Below are 8,052 nucleotides of genomic sequence, written 5' to 3' on the forward strand. Positions count from 1 at the left end.
TGAGATAAGCTTTGCTTCAGGAGACTAGATGACTCTCCTGGACCAGGTTTGCTGCTGTTCTTCCTCATTCCTCCTCCTCCTCCTCCTCCTCCACTGAGTGTCCAAGAAGCTTGAAAGAGGATTGGTTGACAAGAAAAGGTCATGAAGAAGGACTGGTTCCCAGATATTTCAAGAAAAAGTGTGGCTTGTCTTGGGCTTAAGCCCTTCTTTGGGAAATAGGAATGAGCTTTGTAGAAGACCACACACTATAGATGCCTTACAAGGTCTGGGTTACATACTAAAGCCCAGTCTGCTCTCTGTGAAGTCTGTGCGGTTTCCAAGCTCTCAGTGAAGTTTTAGTGGAACAGACCCCACTGTGGTTGAAAATGATTTGTATTATCTCTGTTGGATGAGTGGCTAGCCTAAGTTTCTACCCCAGACGGATGCTTTGCTTAATGATGGGCACCAGCCCAGAGCCTCGCATCTTTAGACCTTTGATAAATGTTAAAATTTAATTGGGTGCCAAATTGTTGATGACTGAGTTGTGATTAGTTTAGCCCTAATACCTTGTAACTAAGAACTGTTACTCAGGCACAAAATGGGAAATTCTCTTACTCTGAAAATGTATGAAGTAAAAGACAAGCCTAATGGAGGAAGATTGTGACTTAGCCAGGGGAAGCCGGGTGTCCTGTTTATATTGCATTCAGTAGTAGAGGTTCAGTTTTTAATGTGTAAGTTTGAACTCCATGCTTGGTTGTTTTTTAAAGCGTTTTAATTGAGCCTATCAAGTGGAGGTCTGAGTAACAGGGCAGAATGCACCATGTTAAATATGCTTCTCTGGAACACGGTGCACAGAATATAATGTGAGGAGCACATTGGAAAATTCCATGCTGGCCGTTCCACTTTCCCTTGGGATGGGTAGGAACAATCATGTGGACACCGTGTTGCTCTGTGCTGGGCCTGTTGAGAACCCAGTGGCTTCTCTGATGGCCATGTTCCCCTGGGCTCTCCTGTTCTTCTGGTCTGTGTGGAGAGCCCTGCCTGCTAGCAGGTGTGAACTTGCTATTCTAGGGGGGCATAGACTGATTCCAGCCATCAACCAATGCTTTTAAAACCATTTTAAAACTACTAAATAAATACTAGTATTGTAATTAAGAGATTCCTTAGTGTTTAATCTTAAAAGAAGTGCTTTTCTTTATGTATGTTCCTCATCTGCCTTTTGAGCTAGGTACTGGTACTGTGATCCTGGTAAGCCTAGAGATCCATGATTTCCATGATGAGCTTTGTAAATATTACTGTCTGTAAGTCCAAGAGCTACTTGAGGATCTTAGAGCTTCTTATATCACACCTGATTGTAGACCTTCAAGGGTAATAGTTTGTGTGTGTGTGTGTGTGTGTGTGTGTGTTTCAATGTTTGTGTCTTTATTTTTGAGTGAGAGAGCGAGCATAAGCTGGGGAGGGGCAGAGAGAGAGGGAAACATAGAATCTGAAGCAGGCTCCAGGCTCTGAGCTGTCAGCACAGAGCTCAATGTGGGGCTTGAACCTACGAACTGTGAGATCATAACCTGAGCTGAAGTTGGACCCTTAACCTACTGAGCCACCCAGGCATCCCGGTCTCTTAGTTTTTAAACTAAGACATTCTTGAACTTGCTTTCAAAGTTATTCTGGGTGTTTACCATCAAGTTATCCTTCCTCATACTTGTCTTGGATGCCTGTGACTTTGTGCATTTTCTTTGAACAATTTTTTTTCCTCTTAGAGAAGCTTCTTTGTTCTGGTAATTAGGCTAATATTTTAAGACTTGGGAAAACTCTGTTTTATCATCTTTTCTTAAATGACCAAAATTCATAGATTCTAGTGGCATTTATTTTGCACCTCCTTGTAATGTTTAGCACTGAAAAGCTGTAATGGAGATGAGCTCGCACAGAGGAGGAAAATGCCTGTGGGCTAGGATCAACTTACATATCTCAAGATATGTGAGCACAGAAGTGTTATCCTCACCCTTATTCTGCCTGAATTAGGAGGCTATCTATAATAACTGAATAATTCAAGTGCCTGATGTCACCACTGTTTTTTTTTTTAATTCCTAATTTTTCTAATGGCATCAGAGGACCTTCTGATTGATTGTTCACAAGTCTTGAGCACAAAGGAAGTTGTCATTTTCAAAGAGATTCATGAAGTGAAGTGCTATTAGAACCAGTGAGGTAGATACTGAAAATTACTGAGGTAGTCACATTTCTGGATGTCGGGGACTATATAGTTCTCATTTACAGAGCTCATGACTATGTTTTAAATGAAAACAATCACCTCAGTCTTCACTAAAAACAAGGATTGTTAAGAATATAAAAGTTCAGGGGTGCCTGGGTGGCTCAGTTCGTTGAGTGTCCGACTTCGGCTCAGGTCATGATCTCACGGCTTGTTGCTACTAGCCCTGCATCGGGCTCTCTGCTGTCAGTGCAGAGCCTGCTTGGGATCCTTTGTCCTCTGCTCTCTGCCCCTCCCCTGCTCATGCTCTCTCTCTCCCTCTCTCTCTCTCTCCCCCGCCCCTCTCAAAACTAAACATAAAAAAAAAAAAAAAAATCAAAGTTAAGGTGGCCAGCAATAGGAGGCAATAAGTCACGAGTCAAGTGAAAGTGTTAATGTCCATGGGTTCTTTGGTTAGAGTCTAGATACTGTTTCCCAGCTGAGACAGAGCTGACAGGTGGTGTGAATGAAGGTTCACCGGTCATGAGGGAGGTACTTAGGTCTTTAACTCTGAATTCTTAGATGCCTCTTAGAACTGATTTCCTCATTTGTAATGGAAACTTATAATGATTAAGGTAGTTGTTCAGCTAAGGTATGAAAATATATGAAATATGTGAAAGTATTGGAGACAAAGGCAGATAGGATATTGGTAACTTTCATACTCTGTTTGAAAGGATTGTTACCGTCCTTTCTTGGCTAAACTGAGGCATAAATAAATACACAGTGGCAACCACACTCTTGAATTGTATTTCTTCAGATTATTATCTCTTCCTGCAGCTTAAATAAAGCACAGATTACCAAACTCCCAGTCTGATTTACAGCATTATGTCTTGAGGACTTGTCGATAGAGGTGGAAGTCAGCATCTAAGTTAGATTCAGCCACTCATGCCTTTCGGGCGACTTCACTTTGAACCCTCAAAGTATGACTTAGAGAATGCCAAATAAACACCCTGGTAACTGGTAATGATCTTCTGGGAGATTCTGATAGAGTGTTCACAATGACCACAGGTAAAGAGACTTAATTTTTCAGAAAACAATTACTAAAAAAAACACCAAATGTACAAAATACTTGTGAAGGCAGTGAGTGTGCTTGAAATGTATAGAGGGACAAGTTGGGAGGAGCACAGTTCACCACACATTTCTTGTGTAACAGGTTGGGAGGTGTGACTGGGGTGGAGAAAGGAAAGGAGAGGGTGTGAGAAGGCATGGTGGTAGGAGTAAGGCTGAGTGCTAGGGGTGGCCAGTGGGCTCTCTCAGTTGGCACCACGGGTCTTCGATATAGTGACTTGAAGCAAGGGCAGTTATCAGGTCTGTAGTGCCAGATCTCTGAGGGTCTCTGATGAGAAATAGTGAATTTAAAAGATCTACATGAGGGGCACCTGGGTGGCTCAGTCGGTTAAGTGCGTGACTCTAGATTTCAGTTCAGGTTACGATCTCATGGTTCGTGAGTTCGAGCCCCGTGTTGGGGCTCAGTGCTGACAATGCAGAGCCTGCTCGGGATTGTCTGTCACCCTTTGTTGTGCCCCTCCCCCACTCTCATGCATGCTCTCTCTCTCAAAACAAACATTAAAACATAAAAGGTACAGAAAAGTGGGAACTAGAAATTGATTCTTTTTAGCCCCACGGAGTCTGGAAAACACGAGTTTATTTGCATCTTTGTCTTCATCAGCTCCTTGATTTAATTTGCCACTTACCTCTGCTATTCGAAATAACTTACTCTTTAATATGGTTGAAATGAGATCCTCTATTTAACTAAAACAGCAGTTATTTGTAGAACATATTAGTTGTGTGTAAACATTGTGGAAAATGTTTTCTTTTATAACTTGTTAGGGAAAACCCAAATGTTGGACTTTTCAAATCCCTGTTTTCTCATTTCCCATCATCAGAATTGTTTTTGAGGTGACAAAAGCCACTTAGGTTCTGGTTTATTGGGTGATGGAGGGTGAGATCCCTTAAGCTTTTGAGATTTACTCCTTCCCACCAATTGTCATATTCCCCATTGGGTGGTAGGGAGAATAAGACGGTTATTCCTTTTCCCCTCCCTGGATGTGTTCTCTGCCCTCCTCTCGGGTGAGCAGTGGTGCTGTGTCCTCTATGCTTTTGATTAGATTGGCCAGTGGGGGACTTGACAGCTGAGGGTAGGAGAAGTAAGGTACCAGACGTTCTGACCCCTGCTGCCATTTGACTATGTCCCTTCAAGGAATCATTCTGCTTGGTGGGCACTCTTCCAGGGCTCTGGTGGCACTCTTTTCTCCCTTTTGTCTTCAGGTTGCTCTCTGCCCAGGTAGATAGCCCTTGTTGGTTCCCTTCACCATCCCTGCATCTTTGTAAGTAAGCCCTTTAATCAAGTCTCTTGTGTGGAACTATGTAGTAGTTGCTCCCATAGGAGACACTATTAATTAAAATTTTTTTCAATGTTTATTTCAGAGAGAGAGGGAGAGTGCACATGAGTGGGGAAGGGCCAGAGAGGGAGACAGAATCCAAAGTAGGCTCCAGGCTGTCAGCACAATGCCCTTGAACCCGCGAACCATGAGACCATGATCTGAGCCGAAGCTGATGCTCAACCGACTGAGCCAGCCAAGTGCCCCAGTGTGTCACCATTTTAATATGAAGAAACATAGTGCATTAAATGTACCGGATTATAAGATATATCTTGATTGCATCTACATTAAAGTTTGAAAAAAGAGTTGAGTGAAACTTATTAAGCTGCTAATGGTTTTTCATTGTATTAATGATACTGTAATAATACCTTTGGATTCGAATTTGCCCATATTCCAGGTTCTGTCCTGAGAAGCAAGTTAGGGACATTTTTTAGACTTTTCTTTTTGCCAGATGGCTTTCTCAAGTGTGGGATCTTTTTAGAGTGTCACCACCAAAGTGTTACTCATTGTATCCATGACCGCATTGTGTTGACTTTTTCAAAAATCTTTTTTTAAAGTTTATTTATTTTGAGAGAGAGAATGTGAGTGGGGTAGGAACACACACACACACACACACACACACACACACACACACACACACACACAGAATATTCCAAGCAGGCTCTGTGCTGTCAGTGCAGAGTCTGACACCAGGCTCGATCCCATAAACCATGAGATCGTGACCTGAGCTGAAATCAAGAATTGGATGCTCAAGCGACTGAGCCACCCAGGCACCCTCAAAAATCTTTCTTAATTTGACACGTCACAGAGATTCCTTTAACCTGGCACAAAAGTGAACATTTTCTACGTTATTATTGTATCTTTTTTCTAATTAAAAAAATCCCCTTTGCCTATTTCTTTATTGGGCTTCATTGTTTTTCTTATGCATAAGCTCTTTGTATAAGAGGTTAGAGGTCAGCTAAATTTTTTTGGGAAGGGCCAAACAGTTATTATTTTAGGCTTTGTGGGCCATGCAGTTTCTGTCCCAACTACTCAGCCCTGCCATCGTAGGGTAAAAGCAGCCCCAGACAATAGGCAAGTGAGTAAGTGTGGCTGTTCTCCAATGTGGCCACTGAAATGGGGATTTCATATAGTTTTTACATGTCCTGAAATCTTCCTCTTGATTTTTTTCAACCACTTAGCTCGCAGATTGTGCAAAAATGGGGAGAAGGCTGGATTTGGCTTCTGGGTCACAGTGTGCCAACCCCTGTAACAGATAACTGATTTAATTGTTGACTGTCTTTCCCACTTCTCTTTTTAGAGCAACATTTTAGACTTGCGGAAGTTTAACCTTCCTACATAATCAAAAAATTTAAATTTTGATCATTTTTGTCATTTTAAAATTTAGGATGTCCTTGCTCAAGATTGAATCCAAAAATCTACAACTTGACTTTAGTTTTGGAAACTTATTTTTTAGAGAATTAACTTTTACTCATCTGGAATTTATTTTGGTGTATAGTTGGATCTGGAGGTCTAAATTTATTTTTTTCCAAGTAGCAAACCACGAGTGGATCATTTTTGAATACTCCTTATTAGTATTGGGTTCCCAGTGCTGCTTTGGAGGCTTTCAATCTCAGCCTTGCACCATGATAATGCCCCCACTTTTCACTTCTGTGCAAGAAGTATGGCACCAGCCTGTGACATCAGTTCCGCTTCTTGGCTTGTCTGTTTCCATTTCAGCTTTATAGGACAGTCCGTTGGAACCTTTGTAGGCATAGTAGATACATATGGAAGTAGTTCTCTAAAAAAAGGCTTGTTTTATGTACACAAATATTAATGAAGCATGACAACCTGATCTACACTAAGAAATATGCAGTTCGGTTAATAGTTTATATTACAAATGTTGTTTTTTTGCCTTTGGGAAATAATGTATTTTAAATCTATCATCCATCCATCCGTCTGTCCATCTATCCATGTGTCCATCTGTCCGTCTAGCTATCATAGGTTTACCCTGTAAGGTTTGGCAGGAATTACCTTTTATGTAGTGGTTATAGGTGTGCTGAAGTGACTTGAAATACAAATCGAGGATGAGTGTAAACCCATTTTACTGAGATTTACAAAGCTAAATACGCGGGAATGGTGTGTTTACTCTTGAGAATTAAAACGTGCCTGTTCTCAGTTTAGTTGACTATGAAGAATAGATACAATTTTTTATTTTCTGATAGTAACAAGTTAGTCCTGCTGAACCAGAATGTTGTTAGAGTGTCATTGATGAATTTCACTTTGTGTTCTCACAAAGCTATACTTTTTACAAAATCTTGAAGATTTCTTTCTAATTCTTTGGTTCACGGAGGAAAGACCGTGCTGCAGAAGCCCTCCTCCGATGAGACTGTATTTGCAGTTAGAGGGTTCTTTCAGGCTCAGGAATGTCTGTATGTTCAAGCAGGTTGCCATGGTGCTGTGTCACTCGAGGTGGCCAACCCCACATGAGAGTTAGAGATGAGTAGTTCTTGGGATACAGATTATGGAAAGTACAACTCGCCAAGATGTTCTAGGCAAGAGGTTGGATGAAATGTCTTAATCCAAAGAGGAAGAGTTATGTTCCAAGGTGCCTTGGGTTTAAATGAGATTCATTGCTTGATTATTCCCCAGATGGGCTGTTAGCTTCGCTTAGGAAACTAGTTCCAATTTTGTGTCTGCAGTGGTCCTCATGTACCATCTGGACTGGTCTCTTAAAATTAAAAGTTATGTTCGATATGATCTTTGGATTTGAAATTTGAAACCTGTTTTTGTGTTTACCCGGACTACAATGAAATAGTTGGAATTTTTGTTCAACATCCCCCACTCTGTATGAATTTGGAGAAAAGTAGGAATGAGGGAAAAATCAACAGGTTCAGATAAAATGAGAGGGCAGTGTGGAAATCTCCTTGAATTCCTGTTTATAAGCCAAATTTATTTTTATAAGCCTTTAACAGAAGACAGCATGTTCTTATTTGGATAATTTGCCCAGGCTTTGTCCTCCTTTTTCATCTGTGCTTCAACCAAATACTCAACTGTGAGATGAATAGGAAAAATGAATTCGAGAAGTAACAAAACAAAACAAAAACACCTTGTTTTTTCTCAATGTAAAAGCAGAACAGTCATGTGGACGCTTGTGTTTTTAGTAATTCTCATGAGCTGCTGTCTTTCGACAGTCAGAAAGTTGTTGTTGAAGCATATTTGTCACTACAGAGAGTAAGTGGGATTTTGAAGCCTTTAATGTGGTTCTGTAAATGTAAGCCTTGTTGTTTAATCAGGGCATTGCTGCAGAAATGAACTGTGCCTGCATTTCTCTCTCTTTCTCATTTCATTCGGTGTCTTAGATCTAGACTAAGCATTTGAACAGCCACCGCTAAGTATTTCCACATTGGAAAACTAGAAGAACTTGGCTGGATATAGTTCTGATTTTCACGGGAGGGAATTATTTTTCCT

At 40.9% G+C, this 8,052-nt stretch overlaps 1 protein-coding gene across 11 annotated transcripts in view; it reads left to right on the top strand.

Moving 5' to 3' along the window:
• The window catches only part of FMNL2 (formin like 2), a 311,215-nt gene that overhangs the window by 46,991 nt on the left and 256,172 nt on the right, over nucleotides 1–8,052 (top strand). The window lies entirely within an intron of this gene.

Source organism: Prionailurus bengalensis, chromosome C1, assembly GCF_016509475.1.
Source record: "Prionailurus bengalensis isolate Pbe53 chromosome C1, Fcat_Pben_1.1_paternal_pri, whole genome shotgun sequence".
NCBI classification, from domain to species: Eukaryota; Metazoa; Chordata; class Mammalia; order Carnivora; family Felidae; genus Prionailurus; species Prionailurus bengalensis.